Source organism: Pleurodeles waltl, chromosome 11, assembly GCF_031143425.1.
Source record: "Pleurodeles waltl isolate 20211129_DDA chromosome 11, aPleWal1.hap1.20221129, whole genome shotgun sequence".
NCBI lineage: Eukaryota > Metazoa > Chordata > Amphibia > Caudata > Salamandridae > Pleurodeles > Pleurodeles waltl.
Genome location: NC_090450.1, coordinates 424,179,841 through 424,199,722, shown reverse-complemented (window position 1 = coordinate 424,199,722; position 19,882 = coordinate 424,179,841). Strand labels below are relative to the sequence as shown.

The window sequence follows — 19,882 nt, the reverse complement described above, 5'->3', positions numbered from 1 at the left end:
TTGAAAATAAGTAATTTTTTTATAGATCCGCGTTCCCTTTCTGAATAGTTGCCTTTCCCCATATTTCCACCAGGGTGAAAGATTTCAAAGCAGTCCAATTTCAGTACCTTTAAAGCTGGTAGATCATAAATGATGGAAGAAACCAGCAAACTGCGCTTCTTAAATTCCCCAGAATTCTCCCAAACCCCTAGACTAAGAGATTGAGCCCGGTCCCATCTCAGTTGGGCTATAACTGGCTAAGATGGACCTGTCTTGGCCTGGTCTTTTCCCTGGCACGTGCCTGGGTGTGTTCAGTGCTGCGGGACACCCCAGCAGTTTAAATACGGGTCTCCAGGCACACTAGTGTCAGCGGTCGCTGTCCTGCCTCATTCCCAGCCTAGAGGTGTAGTCCTCTATGGGCACCTCTGAGCGCTACGCCACAATCAAGTCTGCTTCTGCTACCCATGCTGTGGGATTCCAGGGCAGTTTAAATACGCAACTCTAGGCGCACTGGTGTCCGCGGCAGCCCTTCTGCCGCATTACCAGCCAACAGGTGTAGTCCTCTATGGACACCTCTGAGCGCTATGCCCCAATCAAGTCAGCTTCTGCTTCCCGTGCTGCGGGACACCTGGGCAGTTTGCAAACGCGCCTACGGGCGCACTAGTGTCAGCAGCGGCCCTCCTGATGCATTCCCAGCTGGGAGGTGCAGTCCTCTGAGCGTTACACCCCAATCAAGTCCGCTTCCGCCTCAGCGATAACTCATTGTATTTAATTTGCAAACAAATAATATTTAAAAAATGAAGAGTTTAATTTTAATAGGAAGGTTGGAGCTGTTCTAAATTCAATTTAAGCCACATATTGTCCATACTACATTCTGTTTGATACGGTTGCACTGCTCCCACGATTCAGTCTCAGGATACTAATTTAATTTTTAGCCTCCAGTTTCAAATTCCAACACATTTACAGTATGTTTAAAATTTTTGAGTTGTACATTTTGCCACTTAGGACCCCCTTTGGAGGCATCACGGGCTCCCAGGGGTCCCCGGACCACATGTTGGGAACCTCTGCCCTAGGTGTCTAATTTAAAAAAAAATGTACAGGTTTGCTGGGGTTCCCTATGTGCTTGTTGACATATAGTCCAAAATCCAGAGCTAGCCACATATCAAAAATAGGATCCGTTTTAGTATAAAAATGTGATGTGTTCACGTTGTTCTTTGGGGCGTTTCCTATCACGGACATTAGGCCTACCCACACAAGTGAGGTACCATTTTTATGAAGAGACTTAGGGGAACACAGAATAGTAGAACAAGTCTTATTACCATTTGTCTTTCTCTGCGTATGCTCCTTCCAAATGTAAGATGGTGTGTAAGAAAGAAGTCATTTTGAGAAATGCCCTCTAATTGATATGCTAGTATGTGTACCTACAAATTCAGAGATGTACAAATAAACACTTTTTCTAAACTCCTTATCTTTTACCCTTGCATAGGTTTCCTTGATACCTATTTTTCACTCTATATACTTTACTAATTGAATTTCTGGATACCCAGTACACAATTAAAAACCACTGAAAGGTTTTGCTCAGTTATTGGCTCTGGGTACCTATGCTTCTTGTTGAACCTACAAGCACTTTATATCCCCGAAACCAGAAGGGTCTAGCAGACGTAACAGTATATTGCTTTCCAAAATCTGCCATAGTTAAGAGAAGTTAGGTTAAAATGTAGACGCAAATTACAGTTTTTTCTTTTCCCAACTAAATTTCAATATTTCAACTGTTAATTTCTATAGTAAAACCTTGAAAGATCTACACAAATGACCTGAATTCAGAATTGTGTCTACTTTTCAGACATGTTTAGCTTTTGTATTGCTTGATTAGCAGTCTTTGTTCAAACCACCCTTAGTGGTTAGGGTTCTGAAAGTTTGACTCGTATATTTTCTCCCAAACCCTTTATGATGCCACAGAGAGTCTATCTAAGTGTATCCTCACTTTTCTCATCTGCACTTGCTTGGTGCACTCATTTAGAATTCTGAGCTTACTCCAGATTGTACAGATATTCTTTTACAGGCTGAGCAGCCATCAAACAGTCCCTGTCAGTTTAAATTGAAGACGTTCTGCCCAGTGGTTCATGAACTTCAAAGTAAAATGCAGAAAGTGATGGAATTTCCACCTTTATGTAACCATATTCAGCTTACAAATCCTCTTGCTCATCTAATAGACTTTACAATATACAGACAGTGCCCCATTTTTACATATTTTTTCATCATTTTAGTAATAAAAGGTATTTTTAGAGTGTGAAGAATTTCTTCACCCCTTAGCTGTTTTCATTATGGCAAGTAAGTGTGAATTGGATCAGTCTTGTAATAAATTTTCTTCCAGAAGGGTGAGCAAAAGACCGAGCTCATACTTCCTTTCTTTGGAAGAACTGTTCCCAATTTTTGAATATATAGGGCTATTTCTTTTCATCTTTATTTTCAAAGTATTTCTCTCCAGCAGCAGTTATTTTTCACAACTAGGATGGGAAAAGAACCCTTCGGTATCAACTTGATGAAAATCAGTAAGCACCTACTTTTATGTGCATCCAACCAAGGTGATATATACAGCATAACAGTGCATGCTGTTGGAAGTTTAGTAGACTCCTTCAGACTAACTTAGATTCCAGTAGTTATTGCTGCCATTCTTAGAAACTTCTCAGGCAAAGAAATGTGCATAGCAGTTTCTTGAAGGTCTATTGATGCCTTTGCCAGAAACTGCTTTCTAATCTGCCTCCCAGTCACAGTTACATTAGTTAGACTCTTTAAAAAACCTTCATTCAGAAATTTCTTTTTATCTTGTTTAATCCTCTTGGTCTGTCTTTTTTTCTGGTTTCCCACCTCCTTTTTTTAGAGTAAACTTGCTATTCTAATCTGTGTTTATAAATACTAATGAAGAGTTCCTTGGTGAAGAAAAGTTACATTTGAACCTAGCTCTTCCTCGTTAAATTTGTGGAGAGCCCAGTTGCCTTACCTAAGCGATCCCAAAAATGGACCTGAGCAGGCAATTAAGATAGTTTCTGTTACATGAAAAACTTATTTGAGTGAGTGCTCCAGTGCATTGTTGAACGTTGGGGTATCTCGAATGCCTTGAAGTGCTGTAATCATTTATGTATTATTAGCTGCCAGCATTTCTTTATTACAATGGTGTAGGAAGCTGGCTCTGTATGCACTATTTCAAAGTAAGGAATAGCATGCACAGAGTCCAAGGGATCCCCTTAGAGGTAAGATAGTGGCAAAAAGAGATAATACTAATACTAATGCTCTATTTTGTGGTAGTGTGGTCGAGCAGTAGGCTTATCAAAGGAGTAGTGTTAAGCATTTGTTGTACATACACAGGCAATAAATGAGGAACACACACTCAGACAATTCCAGGCCAATAGGCTTTTGTATAGAAAAATATCTGTTCAGAGCAACCCCAAAGTTACCACACCAGCAGCTCAGGGCCGGTCAGGTGCAGAGTTCAAAGTGGTGCCCAAAACACATAGGCTTCAATGGAGAAGGGGGTGCCCCGGTTCCAGTCTGCCAGCAGGTAACTACCCGCGCCTTCGGAGGGCAGACCAGGGGGTTTTGTTGGGGGGGGGGGGGTGCATGCACAAGTTATCACAGAAAGTACACCCTCAGCAGCACGGGGGCGGCCGGGCGTCGGGATCTGGGAGTCAGGCAGTCGCGGTCAGGGGGAGCCTCTGGATTCCCTCTGCAGGCGTCGCTGTGGGGGCTCGGGGGGGTGCAACTCTGGCTACTCACGGTCTCGCAGTCGCTGGGGAGTCCTCCCTGAAGTGTTGTTTCTCCATAAGTCGAGCCGGGGGCGTCGGGTGCAGAGTAGCAAGTCTCACGCTTCCGGCGGGAAACGCAGTTGTTTTAAAATTGCTCCTTTGGAAACAAAGTTGCAGTCTTGGATGAACAGGGCCGCTGTCCTCGGGAGTTTCTTGGTCCTTCTAGAGCAGGGCAGTCCTCTGAGGATTCAGAGGTCGCTGGTCCTGGGGAAAGCGTAGCTGGAGCAGTGTCTTTAGAAGGGGGGATACAGGCCGGTAGAGCTGGGGCCAAAGCAGTTGGTGTCGCCGTCTTCTCTGCAGGGTTTTTCAGCTTAGCAGTCCTCTTCTTAGGTTGCAGGAATCTGCGTTCCTAGGTTCAGGGGAGCCCTTAAATACAAAATTTAAGGGCGGATTTAGGTCTGGGGGGTTAGGAGCCAATGGCTACTAGCCCTGAGTGTGGGTACACCCTCTTTGTGCCTCCTCCCAAGGGGAGGGGGTCACATTCCTATCCCTATTGGGGGAATCCTCCATCTGCAAGATGGAGGATTTCTAAAAGTCAGAGTCACCTCAGCTGAGGTTGCCTTACGGGCTGTCCTGACTGGCCAGTGACTCATCCTTGTTTTTCTCATTATCTCCTCTGGCCTTGCCGCCAAAAGTGGGGCCGTGGCCGGAGGGGGCTTGCAACTCCACTAGCTGTAGTGCCCTGTGGTGCTGTAACAAAGGGGGTGAACCTTTGAGGCTCACCGCCAGATGTTACAGTCCTGCAAGGGGGAGGTGGTAAGCATCTCCACCCATTGCAGGCTTTGTTACTAGCCACAGAGTGACAAAGGCACTCTCCCCATGTGGCCAGCAACATGTCTCGAGTGTGGCAGGCTGCTAAAACCAGTCAGCCTACACGGGTAGTTGGTTAAGGTTTCAGGGGGCACCTCTAAGCTGCCCTCTGGGGTGTATGTTACAATAAAATGTACACTGGCATCAGTGTGCATTTATTGTGCTGAGAAGTTTGATACCAAACTTCCCAGTTTTCAGTGTAGCCCTTATGGTGCTGTGGAGTTCGTGTTTGACAGACTCCCAGACCATATACTCTTATGGCTACCCTGCACTTACAATGTCTAAGGTTTTGCTTAGACACTGTAGGGGCACAGTGCTCATGCACTGATGCCCTCACCTATGGTATAGTGCACCCTGCCTTAGGGCTGTAAGGCCTGCTAGAGGGGTGACTTATCTATACTGCATAGGCAGTGTGAGGTTGGCATGGCACCCTGAGGGGAGTGCCATGTCGACTTACTCGTTTTGTCCTCACCAGCACACACAAGCAGTGCGTCTGTGCTGAGTGAGGGGTCCCCAGGGTGGCATAAGCCATGCTGCAGCCCTTAGAGACCTTCCCTGGCATCAGGGACTTACCTGGATGCCAGGGTGTGCCAATTGTGTAAACAAAAGTACAGGTTAGGGAAAGAACACTGGTGCTGGGGCCTGGTTAGCAGGCCTCAGCACACTTTCAAATCAAAACATAGCATCAGCAAAGGCAAAAAGTCAGGGGGTAACCATGCCAAGGAAGCATTTCCTTACACATGGTCTTTAGGAAACAATTTATTAATCCTTAGTCTGAAAGAGCTAATTGCCTCGTGAACTGTTTATCCTAGGCAACCTTTAAATGTTTTTTCTCCCATGTGGCCACGTTTCTTAAGGAGACAGAACATTCAGGCTGTACATTCACAATTTCATTCCTTATTTTCTTTTTTAGCCCTGACTGTTACCTATAGATTTTATGTTATCTACAAAGTTCACTCTGTGGTAAAGTGGACAGGAATTTATGGCCTGGCAACATTTCACCTATCCATGGTATTGTGATGAGTTGTAGAAAGGCTGTTGTGTCTAGAGGTTAATTGTGAAATGCGACCCAGTGTCACCTGGGACTTCTATCTGATTAACCCATTATTGTAATTGTGACTTCTACAGCTCAGTTCTGATATTGCCGGTTCCCTGGAGTTTTCTTTTTATGATGCTTAGAAGTGATTATTGGTAAACTGGGTCCAAAAACTGTTTGTTGAGTAAATCTCACAGAATCATTGAGGTATGAAGTCGTCTTTATTTAAGTAAAAGCGAGAGTAAAGACCAAGATGTCCTCTCGATATGAATGTCCCACTACAACTGCCACAAAGCCCTGTCATCCCAAACATTCTTATATTCTGAACAAAACTCACATGTTGCACACCATAAATACTGGTGACAGCATATGAATTAAAGCTATACACAACACATATTCCCCATTATACATAAATTAACTACTAAACTTATAATATACACTCTACAAATACAATCTGGCTAAAAAAACAATTTTGAAAAATAAATAATAAAATTAACCTAATACTTTTTTTTAAATGAACATTCACTTAAACATTTTCAACAGTACTTCAAATATGCCTTATGTTTAACTGCCCATCTCACTCTAGTATTAATTTGTCTTACTTCATCACTATCCCCTCTTACAACATCCTCTCTCATTTCACCAGTTCTTGCCTCACTTGAACTTCCTTTACCCTCATCCAACTCTTACCATCCTGCTCCTGTTCCACACTCTTCTATCACTCAAGCTTGCTGAATTTTTATAAACTTCCAAAACTTCTAATGAGTAAGAAAACTTGCTTTAACCCTTCTTCACTCACCTAGGTAACTTAACACGTACCATATCGCCTTTTTTCAAAACACCTTCTTGTTATCTCTTTTTATTTGTGTAGTCTTTATATACATTGTGTGCTCTTTGTATTCTAACAGTTTCTGGAGGCCACTGTTGTAATCAAGATTATACTATCCATCCTTGGTTATTTTTCATAAAAGGTACTATTCCTCTCTTAATGGTAAATGGACTATATCCAGGCACTGAAGGTGTAGTGTGATACATCCATACCGTTTTCTTCTCACACACCATCCAATTCAATCCTTATCCTTTTGCTAATTGCAAAGTTCCTTTAATTACACAATTGAATCTTTTCACTTCCCCATTCGCACTAGGATGATAAACAGAAGTAAATTTGTGTTCAGTTCCATTGCCAATCGAAAATTCTTTCATCATTTCACTCCTGAACTGCATCCCATTATATGTGATAACATCTTTCAGAGAGAAGGATTACCCAAGAAGGTTATCAAAAATCTTCACAGTATTTTCAGTATTAGTTCACTTCACAAACGTTACTTCAGGCCATTTAGAAAAATAATCAACACTAAAGCATACCAAAATTCTCCATTCTCGCCTTCAATAGGTCCCATGATGTCCACGCCTAGCACCTCCCAAGCCAACTCAGGACAAATTACAGGACATAATTGGGGTTTCAAAGCCACCTGAGATTTATCTGCCTCCATACATAACTCACACTCCCTGAAAATTCTTTATATTTCACCATCAATCCCAGACCACCAATAATTTTCCTTTATCCCATTATTACTCTTTACAATACCCGAACGTCCCTCATGGCACAACATTTTTATCCTCCTGTAAGAATCTAAACATGTGTATTAGCATAGCATCCATTTTTCACTTGTCACCATCAAGCAACTAGGCCATGCACGCTTCAAGGCACACTTTACAGTTGACTCATTCAATGTCAGTACTTGTCTAAAATATGTAAAAACAGGTTGATTTTCACACATTAATACTGTTTTTTTGCATTGTGCAAGATCAGCCAGTCGGCCTGTTAAACAAGTTTTTGAATCCCACATGTGGGTGACATAAGGCAGTTCATCATCCATCACTGTGCTTTTGATTTTTATTGGGCACGTATTTGGGGCAAGCAACTATGCCAATCACTGTTTGCCAATCAGTCACCATGCTTTAGGGGTAAACACACATGCAGTAAAATGTTTGTCAGAAGCCTCTCACTACCCAGAGACCCTAGATACCATTTCTGCAGTAAAACCATGAGGGGGATGGCGAGGTGAAAAACCTAGGCTGAACCTTCTTAAAAAAGAAAAGAAACTTCTGGCATAAGGTTCCAAACAAGCAAAAGGGTCAAAGAAGGTGATTATTGTGCCAAGGAATTTGTTAGGACCCACCCTGATACTCCTCAAGGTCCATTAGAGAAGCAGCACCATCAACGCTGGTCCCATTTAACACTAGGAAGTTTGCCATAATGGCGTTCAGAGTCAGAAACTTCACCTGTGACCTGTTTATTGTTGAAACATCCTTTGCTGCCTAGATAGCAGTTTTGATGTTGAGGTACCCTTCCCCATCAATGCAACATCAAGATCACATCAAGACCCTCAGTTTTAAGGAGCTGATCTTCAAAGTGAAAAAATAGGGTGATCTCATGGCACAACTTTATGATGTGCTCTCTTAACTCCTTTGGGGTGCTACCTTAACCCCTCTTATGCATTACCGTGGGTTCATTGCGAACCTCCCAAAAACTCTTACAACTATTATCCAAAACGTTTATTTTTTCAGCCAACCATCTATTAGGTATTCCTTTACTTTCGTCAGTGACACCCTGTTTACTGGCTTTCTTCCATTCACTCCCTGAAATAGTAGCCATTCTTTCATCTCCCATCTATGCCGCAAACATTTCCTCCTTGTCATCATTAACAGTCTCTTCAAAGAGTAGAGTTAATCTGCTTAAACAGTCTGCTACTCTGTTCTTAACACCAGGAAGGTTAGTGCAAATTGTATCTAAAATCTAGCAGATATACTACCATCCTTGCAGTTCTAGGTATGGCATTGTATAAACCTTCTGAGGACAACACTTTAAGTAATGGTTCATGATCACACCTCACTTCCACTTCATAACCCTACACAAAATTTGTAAATTGTTCCAGACAATAGCTAGTGCTTCCTTTTCAATAAATGAATAACGCTCTTCAGCTGGTGCTAATACCCTTGATGGAAAACCCACCGTATGTTCACCTCCTCTGGCATCCATCTGTGAAAACACTGCACCAATACCTTTGTTGCTTGCATCAGTAGTTAAAATCCAGGTAAACTTTGTATCCAAACCTTGTAAACTTCCTGCATTACAAATAATGTTTTTAATCTCTATAAAATCACGCTTAACAGATTCTGACTGCACAGATTTCACTTTGTTTTTTTAAAACTGTTGTAAATTGTTTTTTTCTGAATAATTCTTCACGAATTTAGCATAAAATTCTACAATCCTTAGTTCATCCTTATTGGCTGTTGCAGGAGCTTCCTTTACAGCCTTAAGGAAACTTTTATTTGGCTGGATTCCTTCTGACGTGACTTCATGCTCTAGGTAACTCAATGTCTTTGCTCTGAAATTGCACTTTGAAAACTTGCCTGTGAGCCCATTATATCCTGAAGGATTTCCAATACTTCATGCAATCTGCTGTTGTGCTGATCCTAGTCCTCCCCATGATCAAAACATCATCCTGGAAGAAGACATTTTCTTCCTTGTTTTTGAACAATTTATGCATCAGTCTTTGAAATACTGCAGCTGCCGACGCAAAGCCAAATGGCATGGGTACAAACTGATAACATCCTTGGGGAGCCCTAAATGTGGTTAGGGTTTTACACTCTTCATGAAGCTTTACCTGATGGTAAGTGAAGGACAAATGTAGTGAAGAAAACCACTTCATACCTTGTGTCAATGTTAACAGCTTGTTAATTTCAGTTAATGGAAATCTCTTCATTACGATGTTGCTATTGAAGTCCCTAAGATCCACACACAAGCAGTTTCCCATTGGTGCACATGGCTACCACAAATGGGGCAGTCCACTCGGAAGTATCCACAGGTTCAATGACCCCTGCAAGCAACAATTTCTTTGTTTAATTCCTTTTTCAGAATCAATGGTATCTCTTCTGCCTTCTGTACGTTACGAATGGTATTCTTCTTAAGAACTATTTTGTCTGAAAAACATTTGATTGTACCAATTTTCTTTGAAAAACAAATCTGGGTATTTCTCCTTATAAAATAGACCAGATTGCTGATCACCCCCAACAACCGATACCTGATCTGCACTGTTCGGATCTAAAATGATGTTCAGAGCTCTTTGATTCCTCTGCTACATAAAGTTTTCCTATTGCTTTTCTACCCTTAAACTCAAATATTAACTCTCTATATCCAATAATGGAAATAGGATCTCATCCTATTAAGTTTTCTGGGGCATCATCCAGTTCGGATAGGGAGTCGCCTAACAGTCACAGATTTCTCCTTCGATACCCACTTGTCAACAATAGTGTATGGTGACCCCAAGTCAGCTACGATTAAAATGTACACCCCACCAATCTGCATTTTACGCACAGGTTTCAACCCAGTATTTTTCCCCAGATTAATTTACTCTGTTACGTTTGGTATGTTCTTTGATACTTAGCACACATGCCTTCTCCTTGTAGTTTGTGTCTGATTCCCACCCACTTGATTCAGAGCCAAGATCTGATCCCTCTTCTACTCTAGCTACAGTTTTATTTGTTTTAGCTTTTCTACACACCTTTACATAATACTGCTTGATTCCTCACTCTTTACATTGGTCTTTAGCTGGTCGTTTCTTGCTAAAAGACGAATGTTCCTTACTCCCACATCTATAACATCGTCTTTCTCTATCTTTTGACATGGTCTTCTTGCTATCCTCCTAAGTTTTTCTTTCCTGTGTTTTTGTTTGTTTTGCAAACCATGTTCTTAGACTCCTTGTGAGCCTCCCCCAGTCGCTTTACTGCACTTCTTTGTAATATCTGCTGCCTTAACAACTGCAATAAAATCCAGTAAAGGTGCCTCACTGTGTAGCCACAATCTCTCCTGAACATGCTCATTATTAACATACATGATGATCTGATCTCGAGGGAGTTAGTCATGTAAAGCTCCAAACCTATACATAAGAGCTAGTATTTTTTAATGCTGAAACAGTCTTTTATAGGCTTCAATTTGTTTTCTTGTAAAAACATTTATACCTGCTGATGGCAATAAACACTGAAACAGAGTAATAGTTGCCTAAGTCTTCCAACGGGTGTTGCAAACATTCCAGTCTTCTGAGTTGCAAGGTGTTTTTTTTCTCTATGGCATTGTACACTATGAGCTCTTGTGGACCCAGTGAATGCAAAATTATTATTTTTTTAACCTGTGATAACGTCTCATCTTCAATGGTGTCAATATAATTTAGAAAATACTCGTTCTACTCTTAATTGGCGATTCACCTGAAGAATGTAGAAATGGTTGCGGTGGTGTAAAAGTATGTGAAGCACACATGACCCCAATAATATATACAATCTGTTATAAATTACACACAGTAACCAAATTTAACTGATCTGCTCACAAGTACTTAGTATTGCAGTTTCTGGGGCCATATTCATAAGAGTTTCTTTCTGTACTGGTGCAAAAATAAAATGGGTAATAAAGTTGTTTATACATTCCGTGCAACCAATCTGTTTTAGTAATAAATAGATCACTGGTTGAATGTTCAGGGATAATGGTGGTAGAAGGCAAATAACTAGTAGAATATCTCTGCTATAATGCACAATGATAACAGTTGTAATGCGTGCAGATCGCTAGTTGAACGTGAATGCTTCCTGAATGCACACGTGTAGGAAGTTGGCTCTGTATGTGCTATTTCAAAGTAAGGAATAGCATGCACAGATTCCAAGGGTTCCCCTTAGAGGTAAAATAGTGGTAAAAAGAGATAATACTAATGCTCTATTTTGTGGTAGTGTGGTCGAGCAGTAGGCTTATCCAAGGAGTAGTGTTAAGCATTTGTTGTACATACACATAGACAATAAATGAGGTACACACACTCAGAGACAAATCCAGCCAATAGGTTTTGTTATAGAAAAATATCTTTTCTTAGTTTATTTTAAGAACCACAGGTTCAAATTTAACATGTAATATCTTGTTTGAAAGGTATTGCAGGTAAGTACATTAGGAACTTTGAATCATTTCAATTGCATGTATACTTTTCAAGTTATTGACAAATAGCTATTTCAAAAGTGGACACTTAGTGCAATTTTCACAGTTCCTGGGGGAGGTAAGTTTTTGTTAGTTTTACCAGGTAAGTAAGACACTTACAGGGTTCAGTTCTTGGTCCAAGGTAGCCCACCGTTGGGGGTTCAGAGCAACCCCAAAGTCACCACACCAGCAGTTCAGGGCCGGTCAGGTGCAGAGTTCAAAGTGGTGCCCAAAACGCATAGGCTAGAATGGAGAGAAGGGGGTGCCCCGGTTCCGGTCTGCTTGCAGGTAAGTACCCGCGTCTTCGGAGGGCAGACCAGGGGGGTTTTGTAGGGCACCAGGGGGGACACAAGCCCACACAGAAATTTCACCCTCAGCAGCGCGGGGGCGGCCGGGTGCAGTGTAGAAACAAGCGTCGGGTTTGCAATGTTAGTCTATGAGAGATCAACGGATCTCTTCAGCGCTGCAGGCAGGTAAGGGGGGGCTTCCTCGGGGAAACCTCCACTTGGGCAAGGGAGAGGGACTCCTGGGGGTCACTTCTCCAGTGAAAGTCCGGTCCTTCAGGTCCTGGGGGCTGCGGGTGCAGAGTCTTTTCCAGGCGTCGGGACTTAGGTTTCAGAGAGTCGCGGTCAGGGGAAGCCTCGGGATTCCCTCTGCAGGCGGCGCTGTGGGGGCTCAGGGGGGGACAGGTTTTGGTACTCACAGTCGTAGAGTAGTCCGGGGGTCCTCCCTGAGGTGTTGGTTCTCCACCAGCCGAGTCGGGGTCGCCGGGTGCAGTGTTGCAAGTCTCACGCTTCTTGCGGGGAGTTGCAGGGTTCTTTAAAGCTGCTTCTTGAAACAAAGTTGCAGTCTTTTTGGAGCAGGTCCGCTGTCCTCTGGAGTTTCTTGTCGTCGTCGAAGCAGGGCAGTCCTCAGAGGATTCAGAGGTCTCTGGTCCCTTTGGAAGGCGTCGCTGGAGCAGAGTTCTTTGGAAGGCAGGAGACAGGCCGGTGAGTTTCTGGAGCCAAGGCAGTTGTCTTCTGGTCTTCCTCTGCAGGGGTTTTCAGCTGGGCAGTCCTTCTTCTTGTAGTTGCAGGAATCTAATTTTCTAGGGTTCAGGGTAGCCCTTAAATACTAAATTTAAGGGCGTGTTTAGGTCTGGGGGGTTAGTAGCCAATGGCTACTAGCCCTGAGGGTGGGTACACCCTCTTTGTGCCTCCTCCCAAGGGGAGGGGGTCACAATCCTAACCCTATTGGGGGAATCCTCCATCTGCAAGATGGAGGATTTCTAAAAGTTAGAGTCACCTCAGCTCAGGACACCTTAGGGGCTGTCCTGACTGGGCAGTGACTCCTCCTTGTTATTCTCTTTGTTCCCTCCAGCCTTGCCGCCAAAAGTGGGGGCCGTGGCCGGAGGGGGCGGGCAACTCCACTAAGCTGGAGTGCCCTGCTGTGCTGTGACAAAGGGGTGAGCCTTTGAGGCTCACCGCCAGGTGTTACAGCTCCTGCCTGGGGGAGGTGTTAGCATCTCCACCCAGTGCAGGCTTTGTTACTGGCCTCAGAGTGACAAAGGCACTCTCCCCATGGGGCCAGCAACATGTCTCTAGTGTGGCAGGCTGCTGGAACTAGTCAGCCTACACAGACAGTCGGTTAAGTTTCAGGGGGCACCTCTAAGGTGCCCTCTGGGGTGTATTTTGCAATAAAATGTACACTGGCATCAGTGTGCATTTATTGTGCTGAGAAGTTTGATACCAAACTTCCCAGTTTTCAGTGTAGCCATTATGGTGCTGTGGAGTTCGTGTTTTACCAACTCCCAGACCATATACTCTTATGGCTACCCTGCACTTACAATGTCTAAGGTTTTGTTTAGACACTGTAGGGGTACCATGCTCATGCACTGGTACCCTCACCTATGGTATAGTGCACCCTGCCTTAGGGCTGTAAGGCCTGCTAGAGGGGTGTCTTACCTATACTGCATAGGCAATGAGAGGCTGGCATGGCACCCTGAGGGGAGTGCCATGTCGACTTACTCATTTTGTTCTCACTAGCACACACAAGCTGGTAAGCAGTGGGTCTGTGCTGAGTGAGGGGTCTCTAGGGTGGCATAATACATGCTGCAGCCCTTAGAGACCTTCCCTGGCATCAGGGCCCTTGGTACCAGAGGTACCAGTTACAAGGGACTTATCTGGATGCCAGGGTGTGCCAATTGTGGGATCAATGGTACATTTTAGGTGAAAGAACACTGGTGCTGGGGCCTGGTTAGCAGGGTCCCAGCACACTTCTCAGTCAAGTCAGCATCAGTATCAGGCAAAAAGTGGGGGGTAACTGCAACAGGGAGCCATTTCTTTACACAAGCCCCCCCCAGCCCACAGGCCAGGAGACTCAGCCAAAGCTGGGAGAGTCTTCCTAGTCTGTCAGGCGAGGAAGAGTAGAGGAAATAGGCTGGTTTGTTGCAGGGCCTACTCTGCCTTACATTCTCCTGTTCAGGTCATTCCCTCTGGGGAACTGACCTACTTCCACAGTGATAGGACCTAGTCTGAACTGCCTCTTGTCTGTGCTTTTTATGTCTTCACCCATTCTCTCTATTTTGGGTTTAGAGGTATCCACCTCTGCTAATCTTATCTTAGCCAGGGTCACCCCTAGCTTACCCAAAGAGGTTACCCAGAGCTGGAGTAACCCCACCATGACCAACAGGGTCAGGGGGCCTAACTTGCTATTTGGCATGGGGTCTGACCACCATGCCAAGGATAGTGCAGCCATAAAGGCTAACACCCAGCAGAGGCCACTGACAGCTGTCAGTGCCCAGAACCACACCCTTAGCTCTTCACCTACAAGGGAAGGGGCTAAGTTACAGGCTTCTTTGGGTTCAGGGTGCCTGTCTACTGTATTAGAGTGGGGGGTTACCACATCTTGTAGTAAACACCCTTCTTCCACTCTTTCTTCTGTTAGCTGAGGAGCCACCCACTCAGTCTTAACAGTTGCCTGACTAGCCAGGACTTCTTGTGGGTCAGGTTGGAGTTTATCAGAGCCACTTTTGGAGTTCTCCTCTACTGGAGCAGAATCTCCTTGGCTTGCTGGAACCTTGGCTAAAGGTTGTCCACCTTTCCTACTCTGTTTCCTTTTCTTTTTCTTCTGGGGCCTACTGGCATTTACTGCAGAGGCAGGCACTCCAGAATCCTTGGGGGAGGACTGGCCCTGGACCAGTTCTTCTCTTAGGCTCTGACTAACCTCTGGGTAGTCATTTCCAAGGAGACAATCAAGGGGGAGGTCTGTACTGACTACCACCCTTCTCCAGCTAAAAGTTCCACCCACTTTTATGGGCACAAGAGCCACAGGCCTATTAGTGACCCTGTCTGGGCTAACTCTTACTCTGGCCATCTCACCTGGGATGTACTGGTTTGAGAGCACCAGCCTGTCATGCACAATAGTGTGACTGGCACAAGTGTCTCTCAGGGCAGTGGCTGGGATTCCATTCTCCTGTAGGTGGTGGAAGTGTCTACTTCCCTCTGGAATCTCCCACTCACCTGTTGGGCCCTTTTTCCAGTTGAAGGCTATGAAGACCTCCTCATCTGAGGAGTCATCCCCAATGGCTACACTGGTCACCCCTGGGATTTTGCTAGGGGGTTTGTTTTTGGGACAAGAAGTGTCCTTGGTGTGGTGCCCTGTCTGTTTACAGTTATGGCACCATGCCTTAGTGGCATCCCAGCTCTTACCCTGGTACCCACCTTTGTTTTGGGTTGTGTCTCTGGGCCCACCCACCTGGTCTGGTTTTTTGGGGCCTACAGGGGACTCTTTTTCTTTGTTTCTAGTGTCACCCACTTTCTCCTGGGGAGGCTTTGTAACCCCTTTCTTTTGGTCACCCCCAGTGGAAGTTTTGGTTACCCTAGTCTTGACCCAGTGGTCTGCCTTCTTTCCCAATTCTTGGGGAGAAATTGGACCTAGGTCTACCAGATACTGATGCAACTTTTCATTGAAGCAGTTACTTAAAATGTGTTCTTTCATAAACAAATTATAAAGCCCAACATAGTCATACACTTCATTTCCAGTTACCCAACCATCCAGTGTTTTTACTGAGTAGTCAACATAATCAACCCAGGTCTGGCTCGAGGATTTTTGAGCCCCCCTGAATCTAATCCTATACTCCTCAGTGGAGAATCCAAAGCCCTCAATCAGGGTACCCTTCATGAGGTCATAAGATTCTGCATCTTTTCCAGAGAGTGTGAGGAGTCTATCCCTACACTTTCCTGTGAACATTTCCCAAAGGAGAGCACCCCAATGAGATCTGTTCACTTTTCTGGTTACACAAGCCCTCTCAAAAGCTGTGAACCATTTGGTGATGCCATCACCATCTTCATATTTTGTTACAATCCCTTTGGGGATTTTCAACATGTCAGGAGAATCTCTGACCCTATTTATGTTGCTGCCACCATTGATGGGTCCTAGGCCCATCTCTTGTCTTTCCCTTTCTATGGCTAGGATCTGTTTTTCCAAAGCCAATCTTTTGGCCATCCTGGCTAACTGGATGTCCTCTTCACTGGAGTTACCTTCAGTGATTTCAGAGAGGCTGGACCCTCCTGTGAGGGAGCCAGCATTTCTGACTACTATTTTTGGAGTCAGGGTTTGAGAGACCCTGTTCTCCCTAAATAGGACTGGTAGGGGGGAATTTTCCTCCAAGTCACTATCTTCATCCTCTGTGTTGCCATCCTCAGAGGGGTTGGCCTTTGCAAACTCTGCCAACAGCTCCTGGAGCTGTAGTTTGGAAGGTCTGGGGCCCATTGTTATTTTCTTTATTTTACAGAGTGACCTTAGCTCCCTCATCTTAAGATGGAGGTAAGGTGTGGTGTCGAGTTCCACCACATTCACATCTGTGCTAGACATTATGCTTCTAAAAGTTGGAATACTTTTTAAGAAACTAAACTGGTTCTAGAATCTAATTCAAACTTTTAACAAACTTTTAAACTCTAAAAGAAATGCTAACAGGGACTAACACAAGGCCCTAGCTGGACTTTTAAGAATTTAGAAAACTTTTCAAATTGCAAAAATCAATTTCTAATGACAATTTTGGAATTTGTCATGTGATCAGGTATTGGCTGAGTAGTCCAGCAAATGCAAAATCTTGTACCCCACCGCTGATCCACCAATGTAGGAAGTTGGCTCTGTATGTGCTATTTCAAAGTAAGGAATAGCATGCACAGAGTCCAAGGGTTCCCCTTAGAGGTAAAATAGTGGTAAAAATAGATAATACTAATGCTCTATTTTGTGGTAGTGTGGTCGAGCAGTAGGCTTATCCAATGAGTAGTGTTAAGCATTTGTTGTACATACACATAGACAATAAATGAGGTACACACACTCGGAGACAAATCCAGCCAATAGGTTTTGTTATAGAAAAATATATTTTCTTAGTTTATTTTAAGAACCACAGGTTCAAATTTAACATGTAATATCTTGTTTGAAAGGTATTGCAGGTAAGTACATTAGGAACTTTGAATCATTTCAATTGCATGTATACTTTTCAAGTTATTGACAAATAGCTATTTCAAAAGTGGACACTTAGTGCAATTTTCACAGTTCCTGGGGGAGGTAAGTTTTTGTTAGTTTTACCAGGTAAGTAAGACACTTACAGGGTTCAGTTCTTGGTCCAAGGTAGCCCACCGTTGGGGGTTCAGAGCAACCCCAAAGTCACCACACCAGCAGCTCAGGGCCGGTCAGGTGCAGAGTTCAAAGTGGTGCCCAAAACGCATAGGCTAGAATGGAGAGAAGGGGGTGCCCCGGTTCCGGTCTGCTTGCAGGTAAGTACCCGCGTCTTCGGAGGGCAGACCAGGGGGGTTTTGTAGGGCACCAGGGGGGACACAAGCCCACACAGAAATTTCACCCTCAGCAGCGCGGGGGCGGCCGGGTGCAGTGTAGAAACAAGCGTCGGGTTTGCAATGTTAGTCTATGAGAGATCAACGGATCTCTTCAGCGCTGCAGGCAGGTAAGGGGGGGCTTCCTCGGGGAAACCTCCACTTGGGCAAGGGAGAGGGACTCCTGGGGGTCACTTCTGCAGTGAAAGTCTGGTCCTTCAGGTCCTGGGGGCTGCGGGTGCAGGGTCTTTTCCAGGCATCGGGACTTAGGTTTCAGAGAGTCGCGGTCAGGGGAAGCCTCGGGATTCCCTCTGCAGGCGGCGCTGTGGGGGCTCAGGGGGGACATGTTTTGGTACTCACAGTCGTAGAGTAGTCCGGGGGTCCTCCCTGAGGTGTTGGTTCTCCACCAGCCGAGTCGGGGTCGCCGGGTGCAGTGTTGCAAGTCTCACGCTTCTTGCGGGGAGTTGCAGGGTTCTTTAAAGCTGCTTCTTGAAACAAAGTTGCAGTCTTTTTGGAGCAGGTCCGCTGTCCTCAGGAGTTTCTTGTCGTCGTCGAAGCAGGGCAGTCCTCAGAGGATTCAGAGGTCGCTGGTCCCTTTGGAAGGCGTCGCTGGAGCAGAGTTCTTTGGAAGGCAGGAGACAGGCCGGTGAGTTTCTGGAGCCAAGGCAGTTGTTGTCTTCTGGTCTTCCTCTGCAGGGGTTTTCAGCTGGGCAGTCCTTCTTGTTGTTGCAGGAATCTAATTTTCTAGGGTTCAGGGTAGCCCTTAAATACTAAATTTAAGGGCGTGTTTAGGTCTGGGGGGTTAGTAGCCAATGGCTACTAGCCCTGAGGGTGGGTACACCCTCTTTGTGCCTCCTCCCAAGGGGAGGGGGTCACAATCCTAACCCTATTGGGGGAATCCTCCATCTGCAAGATGGAGGATTTCTAAAAGTTAGTCACCTCAGCTCAGGACACCTTAGGGGCTGTCCTGACTGGGCAGTGACTCCTCCTTGTTATTCTCTTTGTTCCCTCCAGCCTTGCCGCCAAAAGTGGGGGCCGTGGCCGGAGGGGGCGGGCAACTCCACTAAGCTGGAGTGCCCTGCTGTGCTGTGACAAAGGGGTGAGCCTTTGAGGCTCACCGCCAGGTGTTACAGCTCCTGCCTGGGGGAGGTGTTAGCATCTCCACCCAGTGCAGGCTTTGTTACTGGCCTCAGAGTGACAAAGGCACTCTCCCCATGGGGCCAGCAACATGTCTCTAGTGTGGCAGGCTGCTGGAACTAGTCAGCCTACACAGACCGTCGGTTAAGTTTCAGGGGGCACCTCTAAGGTGCCCTCTGGGGTGTATTTTGCAATAAAATGTACACTGGCATCAGTGTGCATTTATTGTGCTGAGAAGTTTGATACCAAACTTCCCAGTTTTCAGTGTAGCCATTATGGTGCTGTGGAGTTCGTGTTTGACCAACTCCCAGACCATATACTCTTATGGCTACCCTGCACTTACAATGTCTAAGGTTTTGTTTAGACACTGTAGGGGTACCATGCTCATGCACTGGTACCCTCACCTATGGTATAGTGCACCCTGCCTTAGGGCTGTAAGGCCTGCTAGAGGGGTGTCTTACCTATACTGCATAGGCAGTGAGAGGCTGGCATGGCACCCTGAGGGGAGTGCCATGTCGACTTACTCATTTTGTTCTCACTAGCACACACAAGCTGGTAAGCAGTGGGTCTGTGCTGAGTGAGGGGTCTCTAGGGTGGCATAATACATGCTGCAGCCCTTAGAGACCTTCCCTGGCATCAGGGCCCTTGGTACCAGAGGTACCAGTTACAAGGGACTTATCTGGATGCCAGGGTGTGCCAATTGTGGGATCAATGGTACATTTTAGGTGAAAGAACACTGGTGCTGGGGCCTGGTTAGCAGGGTCCCAGCACACTTCTCAGTCAAGTCAGCATCAGTATCAGGCAAAAAGTGGGGGGGTAACTGCAACAGGGAGCCATTTCTTTACAACACGGATTACATTGTTAGACTTGTGCATTGAATGGTAAATGTCACCTGTTAAGGGTGCAGTAAATTGGGAACTTACCAGCAATCTTCATCTCTTCTGCCAAAATTTACTTAAATGCACTTTGTTTGCTTGCCCGCCCACAAAAACGTCCCCTCTTCTCTTGGTCCATAGAGACTGTTAAATGGCCTGTAACAGAGAATCGACTCAAAACTGATACCTACCAGAGCCACCAAACATTAATATTGGTTACCCACCCCATAGGAAAAATGTCTTCTGTACCCCACAGATGAACAACTTGTAAAGCTGGACAGGTCTTAAAGCAAATTTTATGACCCACAGTGTGAATATTTGATGGCTTTAGGATTTGCTTTACCACTTCGGATAATTTGCCAAGACCTTCCTCCGGTGCTCCCTACTCTTTGCTTGGTGATCCGTTTTCA

The 19,882-nt window shown here is 45.0% G+C and overlaps 1 protein-coding gene across 3 annotated transcripts in view; it reads left to right on the top strand.

Annotated features, from left to right (window-relative positions):
* GIGYF2 (GRB10 interacting GYF protein 2) overlaps positions 1-19,882 on the top strand; it is a 1,376,329-nt gene that overhangs the window by 180,372 nt on the left and 1,176,075 nt on the right. The gene's annotated exons all lie outside the window — the stretch shown is intronic.